The sequence below is a fragment of the Neofelis nebulosa genome, chromosome 8 (assembly GCF_028018385.1).
Source record: "Neofelis nebulosa isolate mNeoNeb1 chromosome 8, mNeoNeb1.pri, whole genome shotgun sequence".
Lineage (NCBI taxonomy): Eukaryota > Metazoa > Chordata > Mammalia > Carnivora > Felidae > Neofelis > Neofelis nebulosa.
The window spans coordinates 10,050,343-10,061,405 of NC_080789.1; positions in this window are offsets into that span (position 1 = coordinate 10,050,343).

The window sequence follows — 11,063 nt, forward strand, 5'->3', positions numbered from 1 at the left end:
TCTTTTGTTCTAGACGGCAATATGCCCAGCTAGAATTTAGAGTCCTGTAATTAAGGGGGAAGGGGAGAACGGCTGTTGGGTAAGCAAACTAGCAGTCTTTACCACAAAATCTTTCACTTTCTCAGCAAAGACACACTGATCAGTAGTCTGTCTACTTGTTTTCTACTTGTACAGGTAGAGCTGGTTGAAGAGTGTATCCGTTAGAATGCCTTCAGCTGCGGGGGCGCTTGGCTGGCTCAGTGGAGCATGTGACTCTTGAGCTCAAGGTCATGCGTTGAAGCCCCACATTGTGTGTAGAGATTACTTAAAAAAAAAAAAACAACAACAAACAAAAGAATGCCTTCAGCTGCAAATAACAGAAAACCCAGCTCAAAGGAACTTAAGCAATGACGAAATATGCCATTTCACGTAATAAAAATGTCAGAGGTTGACCTTACTAATTAACTCGTAAGTTCATTAATGTAACTAATATTAAGTTAATAGCAACTATATAACGTCATCAAGGGCTCACACTCTTCCTGTTTCTTCACTTTCCCATCCTCAGTGCTGGTTTGTTCTCCAAAAGTTCCTCTCATAGTCAAAAGATGGCAACAGCCGTTGTACCTTCACATCCTAGCATGACAACACCTAGATAAAGTGGCAAGAAAGCAGCCCACTTGCACAGCTGCATTCAGCTCGTGGGTTGGCCGGAGGGTCTAAGATGGCCTCACCCGTATGTCTGGGGTCTTGGCAGGGATGGATGGGTGAAAGGGTAGGACTTCTCTCTGTCATCATTCAGTAGTCTAGCCAGAGCTTCCACCTGGGAGCTGGGTTTCAAGAGAGCAAGTGCTTATCAAACCTCTGCTCGTCTCATGCGTGCTAATGTCCCATTGGCCAGAGCAAGCCAGGCACCAAGCCCAGAGTCCTAGTGGGAGGGGACTGCCCAGGGGCTTGAATGCCAGGAGCATTGGAAGTCATCAGGATAACAGTCTTCTACAGGGTATTCTGTTGGGCCTTTGCAGGTAGGGAGACTTCATCTTCAAGAGCTTACAATAGGGTCAGAAACATGAGACACAAGCTCTTAGAAAGTTAAATAGCAACACGGGATTTAAATATTTAAATAACATTTTAAGACGACGTGAGTCTGACGGTAGGCTCAGAGAAAGGGGTTTTGACCTGGGAAGGCTAGCTGGAATTTTCCCAAGAGGTCTTATATAGTGGTGAATGTTTCATGCTTCAGGGGCAGGCCTTCAAAGTCTTCCTCTTCAATGTGTTTAGTGCCCCAGTATTGATTAATTTCTAAAGAAATGGCTCAGTCTGACTAAGCAACATAAGCTGCCAAGGAGAGTATACCAGAATGCCTGTGATATGGAAGAATGGACTTTAATGGCAAGCAGACCAGATGTAAAGATTGACCTGAACTACGCATTGCCTCCCGTGAGCAAGTTCAAGTGAAGTTAAAGTTGCTTGATGAACATGGAATCAAAATAAGGTTTCTTGGGTATAAATCTTAAATTCTTAATGGGCTCTGATGGCCCACTGCATTTATCCTCATTCATTCATTCACATGTATATTTTAAATGTTATGGAGTACTCAAGACAAAAAAGTATAAAAAATAATGCAATGAATTATTTGTGAAATGCAATATTACCAATATAACTGGAAGACCCCTGAATATCCTCTAGGATTGAATCTCTTTCCTCCCCCACAGAATTATTCACTTTTATGAATTTGTTTTCAAATACTCCCATATATTTCTTAATTCTTACATTACATATATGTGCATCCCTAAGTTACAAAGCATACTGTCTTGTATTCCACCAATATTGAAACACCAGTTAGTTGCCAAGTACAACAGATATAGTAATGATTAATCGAGACAGTCTCTGAGGCATGAACTTGCAGGGAAAATCACGCAAATCACCCAAATAACCACAAAGCAAACAGCAAACAGCTACAAAGCGAAAGTACAGGTAGCTATGAGAGTACGCACTGAGGGAACTGCCTTGTCTGGGGTTGACCTGACCAGGTTTGGGGCAGATACGAAGACCTGCCAGGCAGCCTGGACATTCACATTGTCTTGACAAGGCACCCTCTGCCTTGGGTAGCTCTTGGATGGCTACTTTGCCAACCTTCCCTCCACCCACTTCCTCAAATACTTTCACTCCTTGTTGGCAGAGAGCAAAAAAACCTGTCCTGAACACTACAGTCCCAATTCAATTCACGAGTACTGCCCAGGGAGTCAACTCCCTCATTTCCCAATCTAAGAACTGGTCTTTGCAGCAATTCCAATAGGTAGAGGAGGTAAAGCCACGTGAATCTACTCGCCCTGACTTCTCTACTCTGAGCAGGAGTCCGTTAGGGGAAACAACAGGGCTGCAGTACCCCCATAAATTCTCAAACATATATGCCTAGGATTATATATGTATTTAAAAGCAAAAGTCTTCCCTTTTGATTCGATCTGAACCACCCCCAGATATCAGGTAGGTATATGTGTGAAGGGGTGTGTGTGTGTGTGTGTGTGTGTGTGTGTGTGTGTGTTTAGGCTTGATGTCCTTGTTTGACACAGTCCTTCCCTAAGAGATAACCCTGATGCTAGTTGGTTTTCCTCCAAGTGTGTGCAAACTGCATTTTGTCCCTGTGATCAAAATTATTTAAACACCAGAGATTTCCTTCTCATTATATAATGCCTTAGAGACACCAGTTGGTGTTTAACTGACCCATCGATGTTTTCACTCTTTGTCCTTATGTTCTGATTTTTGGTGCCAGCCTGTTTCTCTTCACATTATTGTCTATGTAATTCCAAAGTACGATTGTATTTCTAAAGTGCAATTCTAAATGTACAATTAAAGTACATAATTACATACTTTCTGGTCAATTCTCCTTTTCATTCTGTTCTTCAGCAGGACATTGCCAAGTTTCCTCTCAGATTCTCTCCTCAGCTCTGGACCTGATCAACATCCCTACATCTGTCTGGAGGGCACAGAGGAATCTATTTAAATACATGAACTCATTCCTCTAACTCCTGCTCGGCTGCTTTAACATATACCTACTCCCTCCCCTCCAGGGTATGAAGGCTGACTTTTCCTCTCTATGATTGTCAAAAGTAAACCAACATTGCCAATCACTGGTTCTTCAGGTTTGTCTTCCCCGGCAAAGATAAGGCCCTGCTGTGGGTTCCGAGACTGTCAGGGCCTCCCAGGCACCAGCGGTGCTAGTCACACAGCTCTGGCAGGTCTGATCTTGAACCCTTGAGCCACACCCAGGAGAGCTCGGAGATTGGGGCCCAGCTGTGACATGGCAGATGGTTCTTGGCCAGAGTGACCCAGAAATTTGCTTGGGTCAGTTTTATGCTTCTCCAGAGCCAAGAAGGTACCATGGAAATCACCTTGGTCACTCAGTCCGTGGTCACTCCAAGCCTGTGACAGTTGTTTTCTATTGCTAGCATGCACAGAAGAGCCAGTAACGTCAGCCATACCGGGACTCCCAACTGCTGAAAACCCCGGGATTGGCCGCAACCTTTGCAACAGGGGACATGGGGCTGTGAGGGGGCGGGGGAGACAGGGGCTATAGGAGTGAGGAGCAACAGAGAATTCGGGGAACCGGAATCTAAAGAAAATTAGCTCCCTGTGCTTTACAACCTACTGGAACATCTTGGAACTTTCTCTGGACTGAGAACCAATTAGTTACCTCCTTTGTGGCTGCGAAAACACTGACCGTCTCTGCTCTCAACCAGTATCCATCTTGAAGAGGAACTCAGCACTCCATGGCATTTTAATGGCACCTCCGTTAAACAAACACCCTCTGCTGAGCACTAGAGAACATTACCGATTTTACTGAAGGTGAAGCCATTGCCTTACTGCCTCCTCTCCCACTTCCCCGTGCAAAACTTTTTTACCTTCTTGGGCTTCTCAGATTTTGCGCTCCCATACACATCATTTAACCCTGTCTTTAAATTCATTTATATTCACAAAACAAAGAGCCTTCCGCTACTAGGATCCCTTGACTTAGAAGGCTGCTGGGGAACTGTAACAACTTTTTCTGTCACCAAAAAAAAAAAAAAAAAAAAAAAAGTTTCTTGTCCCACCCTAATTAGAAAGGTACGTTTGCCGAGGGAAAGGGCAGGGTGGATGTATCATCCTGTGTATTCCAAAAGATAAGTGCCAAGCGTTTGTGTATGCGAGTGTAGTATTTGTCACACCTTGTTAATTATAATACCCCGTTTCTCATTTAGAGTCTTTAAGACGAAGTAACACTGTTAATCTCTAGGCTTGTGAGTCATTCTCTTTAATTCTTGTCTATGTCACCCCTAGTGCGCTGACTGTATAGTCTCAACTCTCTTCTTCCTCAGCCTGCTTGCATGCTGTCTTGAGGGGAGGAACCGAACAGCTGCCCCCAGTATCTATCAAGAGAACAGAAAAAATGTTTCCAGGTGGTGATTAATGCCTCCAAATGCCAGAGCACAGGAGATCACTTCTCCAAGTTTCCAAGCAGGGAGGGGACAGAAGTAGACCTTGAGTTTTTCTACTCGCATGTATAGACAAGGATTAACAAAAATCACAAAAGTTAGCATAAATATTTTATTTTATTTACTTATTTATTTATTTTAGCATAAATATTTTAAATGTGGGTGAAGGCTAGAGAATAGAGAGTTGCCGGAGCAGGCAGGTGGTGAGAGGTTGGAGCCAGAATTTGGAAGGCCTTCAATGTCAGACTATGGAACTATAACGGGGTCCTCAGGCCATGGCGAGCCGTGGAAAGTTTTTAAGCAAGAGATTTATACAGAATAGCGGAGTTGAAAAACAGTGACAGTGGGATTCCATTCTCCTATGTCTCTCTAATACAGAAGCCACAAACACACACATTCAACTCGAGTCCGTAACTAACACCTCTCGGCCTAAATTTCTGCCTAGCAACAATTAGCTGGACAGTGAAGCACCCGTTCTAGATGGAGCATGGCCACCTGGTCTGGGTTCGACTTTTTGGAATAGCAGTCTTCAAATAGGACCCTAAGAAAATTCTGAAAACAGAATATATGCTGACACCTAAACTTCTTCATTGTAGGTTTAAATTGTTTGAAAGGATGGAATTTATGATATGGTGAAGTATTGACATTTTATTTTATTTTTTAATTTTTAAAAATTTTATTTTATCCCTTCCCCAAAGCATTGACATTAAAAAATTATTTTTTTTAAGTTTATCTATTTTTGAGAGAGAGAGAGAGAGAGAGAGAGAGCGCGCACGTGAGTGAGGGAGGCACGGAGAGAATCCCAAGCATGCTCCTTGCTGTCAGCATAGAGCCCCATGTGGGGCTTGAATTCATGAACCATGAGTCATGATCTGAGTCGAAATCAAGAGTTGGATGCTTAACCAACTGAGCCACAAGGCACCCCAAATATTGACATTTTAAAATGAAACTGTCACATCACTCTTTTAAATGTATCCCAGTGTAATTTAAATACCATAGCAGTTTGATACCCAGCATCTCCCTTTAAAAATACATGAATAGGAGGGGCACCTGGCTGGCTAAATTGGTAGAGCATTAGACTCTTGACCTCGGGGTTGTTGGTTCAAGCCCCACGCTGAGTGTGGAGATTACTTAAAAATTTTAAAAATCTTTAAAAAAATAAAAATATATGAATAATTTATATTATTATTACTTAAATTATTCTTCTTTATAATAATAAATGGTTTCATATGGTTTTCTTTTTATTTTATATGGTTTTCTTTCCTCTTTGAACTCTTATTTTCTTTCCAGAATTCTATCCCATGTTTTTTATATCCAATGTCTTATTCATCATTTAATTTTATTTCTCTGTCACCCAGAATTGTGGCACAAATATTCAATTTTTTTTTCTCATTTCCTATGATTCTAAGGCTCTACATATTAAAATTTCTTCTGGATTAAGTTATCATTATAACTATTATTAGAACACAATTAAACAAAGCATCATAAATACCTCAAACCTCTTAATAACTATTAAACATAGTACATTTTTTATTGGGAATGTATCTTTTTTTTTTAACTTTTTAAAGAAGTTTACTTATTTAAGTAATCTCTATACCCAACATGGGGCTTGAACTCACAACCCTGAGATCAAGAGTTGCATGCTCTTCCTACTGAGCCAGCCGAGTGTCCTGGGAATGTATCTTTTAAAAGCAAGATGGAGGCAGATTAAGAAAAAAAGATCCTGTATCCATGGAATAGTATTACTTTTGGGTATTCTTTTTTTTTTTTTTTTTTTTTACATTTTTTATAGCTATAAGTGTTGAGATTCTTTGATCACATAATTTAGTAGGTGGGAATGGAAAGAACTTTGTTATAGTAATGTCACTCAGTTCTTTAATCTTTCAAGTTATATGCCAAAAATCTAGTAATCTATCTTAAATTATTTTTGACAATCTATTGGCTGAAAATTCTACGTGGTCCTCTTTCCATTTGTTGAAAGCAAAGAACTGGAAATCTCTCACTTTGCAAAAGGATGTGTTACCAAGTCATTAGAATCATTTCCTTTTCTCACTTCAGTATCATCATTTCTAATTGTCTCTGTATTCAGCACCTCTGAGGTTTTACATGCATAGCAAAGTCCATAGTGAGATTTAAAAAATTTTTTTTATGTTTATTTATTTTTAATCTTTATTTGAGAGAGAGAGAGAGAGTGTGAGCAGGGAAGGAGCAGAGAGAGAGGGAGATACAGAATCCGAAGCAGGCTCCAGGCCCTGAGCTGTCAGCACGGAGCCCGAAGCGGGGGCTCAGAATTCGCGAACCGTGAGATCGTGAGCTGAGCCGAAGTCGGATGTTCAACCGACTGAGCCACCCAGGTGCCCCAAAGTTTATTTTTGAAAGACAGAGAGAGACAGAGCACGAGCAGGGGAAGGGCAGAGAGAGAAGGAGACATAGAATTTGAAGCAGGCTCCAGGCTCTGAGCTGTCCGCACAGAATCTGACACGGGGCTTGAACCTACTAACTGCGAAACTATGACTTGAGCCTACGTCAGACGCTTAACTTGACTGAGCCACCCAGGCGCCCCCATAGTGAGATTTTGGATAGAAGAGAAATACTCTTTTTGTTCGTAAAATCGGAGGGTGACATTTTAAATATATTTCTCAGGTTTACCAATTTTAGAGAAAGGTATGTATGAAAGTTCATGCTTTGGAAATAGATTTCCTAAAAACTCTGTTTCAGTGTGTCCCTCACATACCATAGTTTAAAGGCAACTTCTTTAAGTTACCTTTGTTGACTTAAGTATGTCCGTATTCTCAACTTCGTATATCTAAAGTACAGTGAACCAAGCTAGCAAAAAACTAACGTCAGTCCTACCAAGACAGAAAGCAGGGCAACTGCATTTCACCTCTGGGTGAGTTTAATGACCCAAATTGCAGAGTTGTATCACTGAGAAGAGAGAATGTATGTATAGAACTTAGCATGGGTGGTTGATGGTAAAAGTTGCTTAAAAAACAAAAACCTATGGCTTTAAATCTCAACAAGGAATAACTCTCTTTGTGGTTGGAAATTGGGTTTTGAATATAAATTTTACTGCTGTAATAACAATAAAACAGATAGAATTGAAAGTGGCATTGGTATTGGCACATGGAGTGCAGAAGGCAAACCAAATTCGCAGGAAAACTTGACAACTGAAAGAGAATGATCATCCTGGGATCCCGCAGGGAGGGAGTGTAGCGTAGGGGTCCTAAAACAGTGGTTCCCAATGGGAGTCATTCTCAATGTTCCCGAGGAGACATTTTGTTGTCACAACTTGGAGGAGGGGGGAGATTCCATGGGCCTGTAGTGGGTGGAGTTGAGGAATGCTGCTAAACAGCTTACACTGCATGAGACAATCCCCCCCCCCCCCAACAAATTCTCTGGCCCAAACTGTCACTAGTCCTATGTGAAAACCTTCTCCGAGCACCTAGGCTTGAGTCCCGGCTATGCCAATGGCTCTGTGACCCTGGCTGAGTGACTTAATCTTCCTCAGCCTCAGCTTTTTTTCTGAGAAAGGGGTATTTCCCTTCATTCTGAGAAAGTGATCTCTTCTGAGCGATGATAACAGGCAACGCCACTCTGAACGGGATTTTCATTGGCTCTAAAATCCTACGAGGTACTGTTACCTCGTTTACAGATGAGAATAAAATAAAATAAAATAAAGTAACAGCTCATAGCACATGCCTAGGATATGGTGAGCATGAGCATTCCATGGTTGTCGGTTCTCAGGGTTTTTTTGTTTTTTTTTTTAAGGGTTTATATTTTTAGGGAAGTTTTAGAATTACAACAAAATTGAGAGGAAGGTACAGAGAGTTCCTATCTACCTCCTGTCCTACACATAGAGCCCCTCGCCATTATCAACCCTCTCCACATTCGTTACAATTGATGAACTTACGTCGATATATCATCATCACCCCAAGTCTGTAGTTTACATTATGGTTCATTCTTAATGTTGTACATTCTCTGGGTTTCCCTAAATGTATAATAATACGTATTCACACCATCATGGTACCATACAGAGTAGTTTCGCTGTCCTAAAATTCCTCTGTACTCCCATCTACTTATTCTTTCTCCCCCCCCACCACCGGTATCCCCTGATACAATCACTGATCTGTTTATTATCTCCATTGTTTTGCCTTTTCCAAAAGGTCATGCAGTTAGACTCATACAGTATGTAACCTTTTTAGATTGGCTTCTTTCACTTATAAATACACAATTACGATTTCTCAAGGTCTTTTCGTGTCTGGATAGTGCATTTCTTTCTGGTGCTGAATAACATTCCATTCCCCTGATGTACCACAGTCTATCTGTTCACCTACTGAAGGACATCGGGGTTGCTTCCAAGTTTTGGCAACTGTGAATAAAGCTGCTATGGCCACCCGTGTGCAAATTTTTGTGCGGACTAAAGTTTCAAATCTTACAGGTGATACCAAGGGGCACAACTGCTGGATCATACAGTTTTCAAATAAAGATGAATTGAGCAAAGCACATTTCCTTTTTCTCAACAGTCGTGGCTGTTAGTGATGAAATTCCTAGGTTCTCTGACCGCTCTACTTAATAAAATTCTTTCTCTGTGTTTAGAAAAAATTTAATAAGCTTCAACCATCTTTGGTAAGAAAACAGACATATATCAAGAATGAGAGAGGCGCCTGGGTGGCTCAGTCGGTTAAGCGTCTGACTTCGGCTCAGGTCATGATCTCGCGGTCCGTGAGTTCAAGCCCCGCGTCGGGCTCCGTGCTGACAGCTCAGAGCCTGGAGCCTGTTTCAGATTCTGTGTCTCCCTCTCTCTCTGACCCTCCCCCGTTCATGCTCTGTCTCAAAAATAAATTAAAAAAAAACATTAAAAAAATTAAAAAAAAAAAAAGAATGAGACATGCATACTGTGGATTCACTTTATAATCAAAAACTTGTCTGACATAGGAAGACTAAAAGTTCACTTTTTTTGGACGTGGTATTAATCAAATAATGACATAAATATAGAATGGCATGCCGTGAAAAGTTTTATAAAGACAAAGGAGCTATGAGATGCTGTCAGACGAGGACCTGATCTCGTAGCAAAATACAAATTATTTCTCCTCAGCAAAATGTAGGGAGGGTTTCAGTGGAGCTACCTTACTTTATAAATTGTTATATGGAGAGTCTCAGATTTAATTACTTAGCATACGTGATAAATAGGCAAACTAGTCCAAATTATTCTTTCAGTGCCCATACGTTCTAAATCACGGGAGCTTGACCGTTGTGCCACTCCTACAAGATTTATCCTTGAGTCTTTTTTATTTCCTATCCCACCCATTAGCAAATCACCGGCTAAATTTCCAATCAGACCGTTCCTCTTTCACCCAGTGCTATTAACCTGCACCAAGCCCATCATCTCTTGCCCGGACTACTGCACCAACCTCCTAATTAATCTGCCTCCTGCTGCACTAGCCCACTCTCAATTTTTTCTCCACACTGTCATCATAGGGGTCCTTTCATTATGTCACTCGGCTGAAAACTCTCCGGAGATTTCCATTTTACCAAAAGGAAAAGATAAAGTTCACAATCTGGCCCTCTCTCTTTCTTCCTCTTCAAAATAGGCCGGGCCACATTCTGCCTCAGGGCCTTTGCACATGTTCCTTCCCTGTAGTTCTCTGCTTAAATGTCACTTACTTAGGGAGGCCTTCCCCAGGGCATTCTAGGCAAGTAACGCTAGGACACCTACACATTCCCCTCTCCCACAGGCACACAAGCACTATGCCCTTCCTCTCTTTTTTCTGTTTTAATTGGTGATACTTAACCTACCATTTGTCTCCTCTCCCCCACTAGAGTATAAACTCCATGAGTGCAGGAACCCGTAAGTTCACTCCTCTAACCCCAGGGCCTAGCACAGTGCTTGGCCCATTAGGCGTTCGACACTTGTCCAGTGATTCCCACTGCCCATTTGCGTCCATGGTCCCAGCCAGAGACACCTGGACGGCTCGTCACCAAAGCTCCTCTCCCTACGCTTTCATAGTAATTTGGGAAACATTCTCAACAGAGTAGGAGACAACACTCAGCCCCACAGCGAGGGACCTCAAATCTCCCATCTGTAGAAAGAAACAAAAGAGACGACAGATGAGCTGTTCGGAGGGCCCTAGCTGCTTGACGATTCTGCGACACCATCCGGCCTTGCTTGGGAGACTGAAGTTCAGTCTGGGAGAGAAGCAAGCAGGAGGCTGGACGCCAGCTTAGAAGGAACTGAGCGAGAGGAACGCCGTCCGGCCTGGTTAGACACACGTGCTTATGCCTTCACCTCTTCCGTGTCTACAGGCCACAGCTTTTGAGCCTATTCGTCTCCGGAGAGCGCCAAGGGTCTCCCGAGGGCCTCCGGAGGCCGCGCCGAGATGAACGGCGGCCAAGGGACCCCGGCGTCTATCTCAACTGGGACCCCACCCACGTTTTGGTTCGTTGCTAGCCGACTGTGCTCAGCCGGGGCCAGCGGGAACATTCGGCTCAGAAACAGCACTTCGGTGTGAACCGGGCGTCGTGGAGAGGACTTGAACCCAACTGAGACGTCGTCGACTGATCACCTCCCGGAAGAACGAACGAGGCGCATCCATCATGGCTGCCGGCGACGGCGCA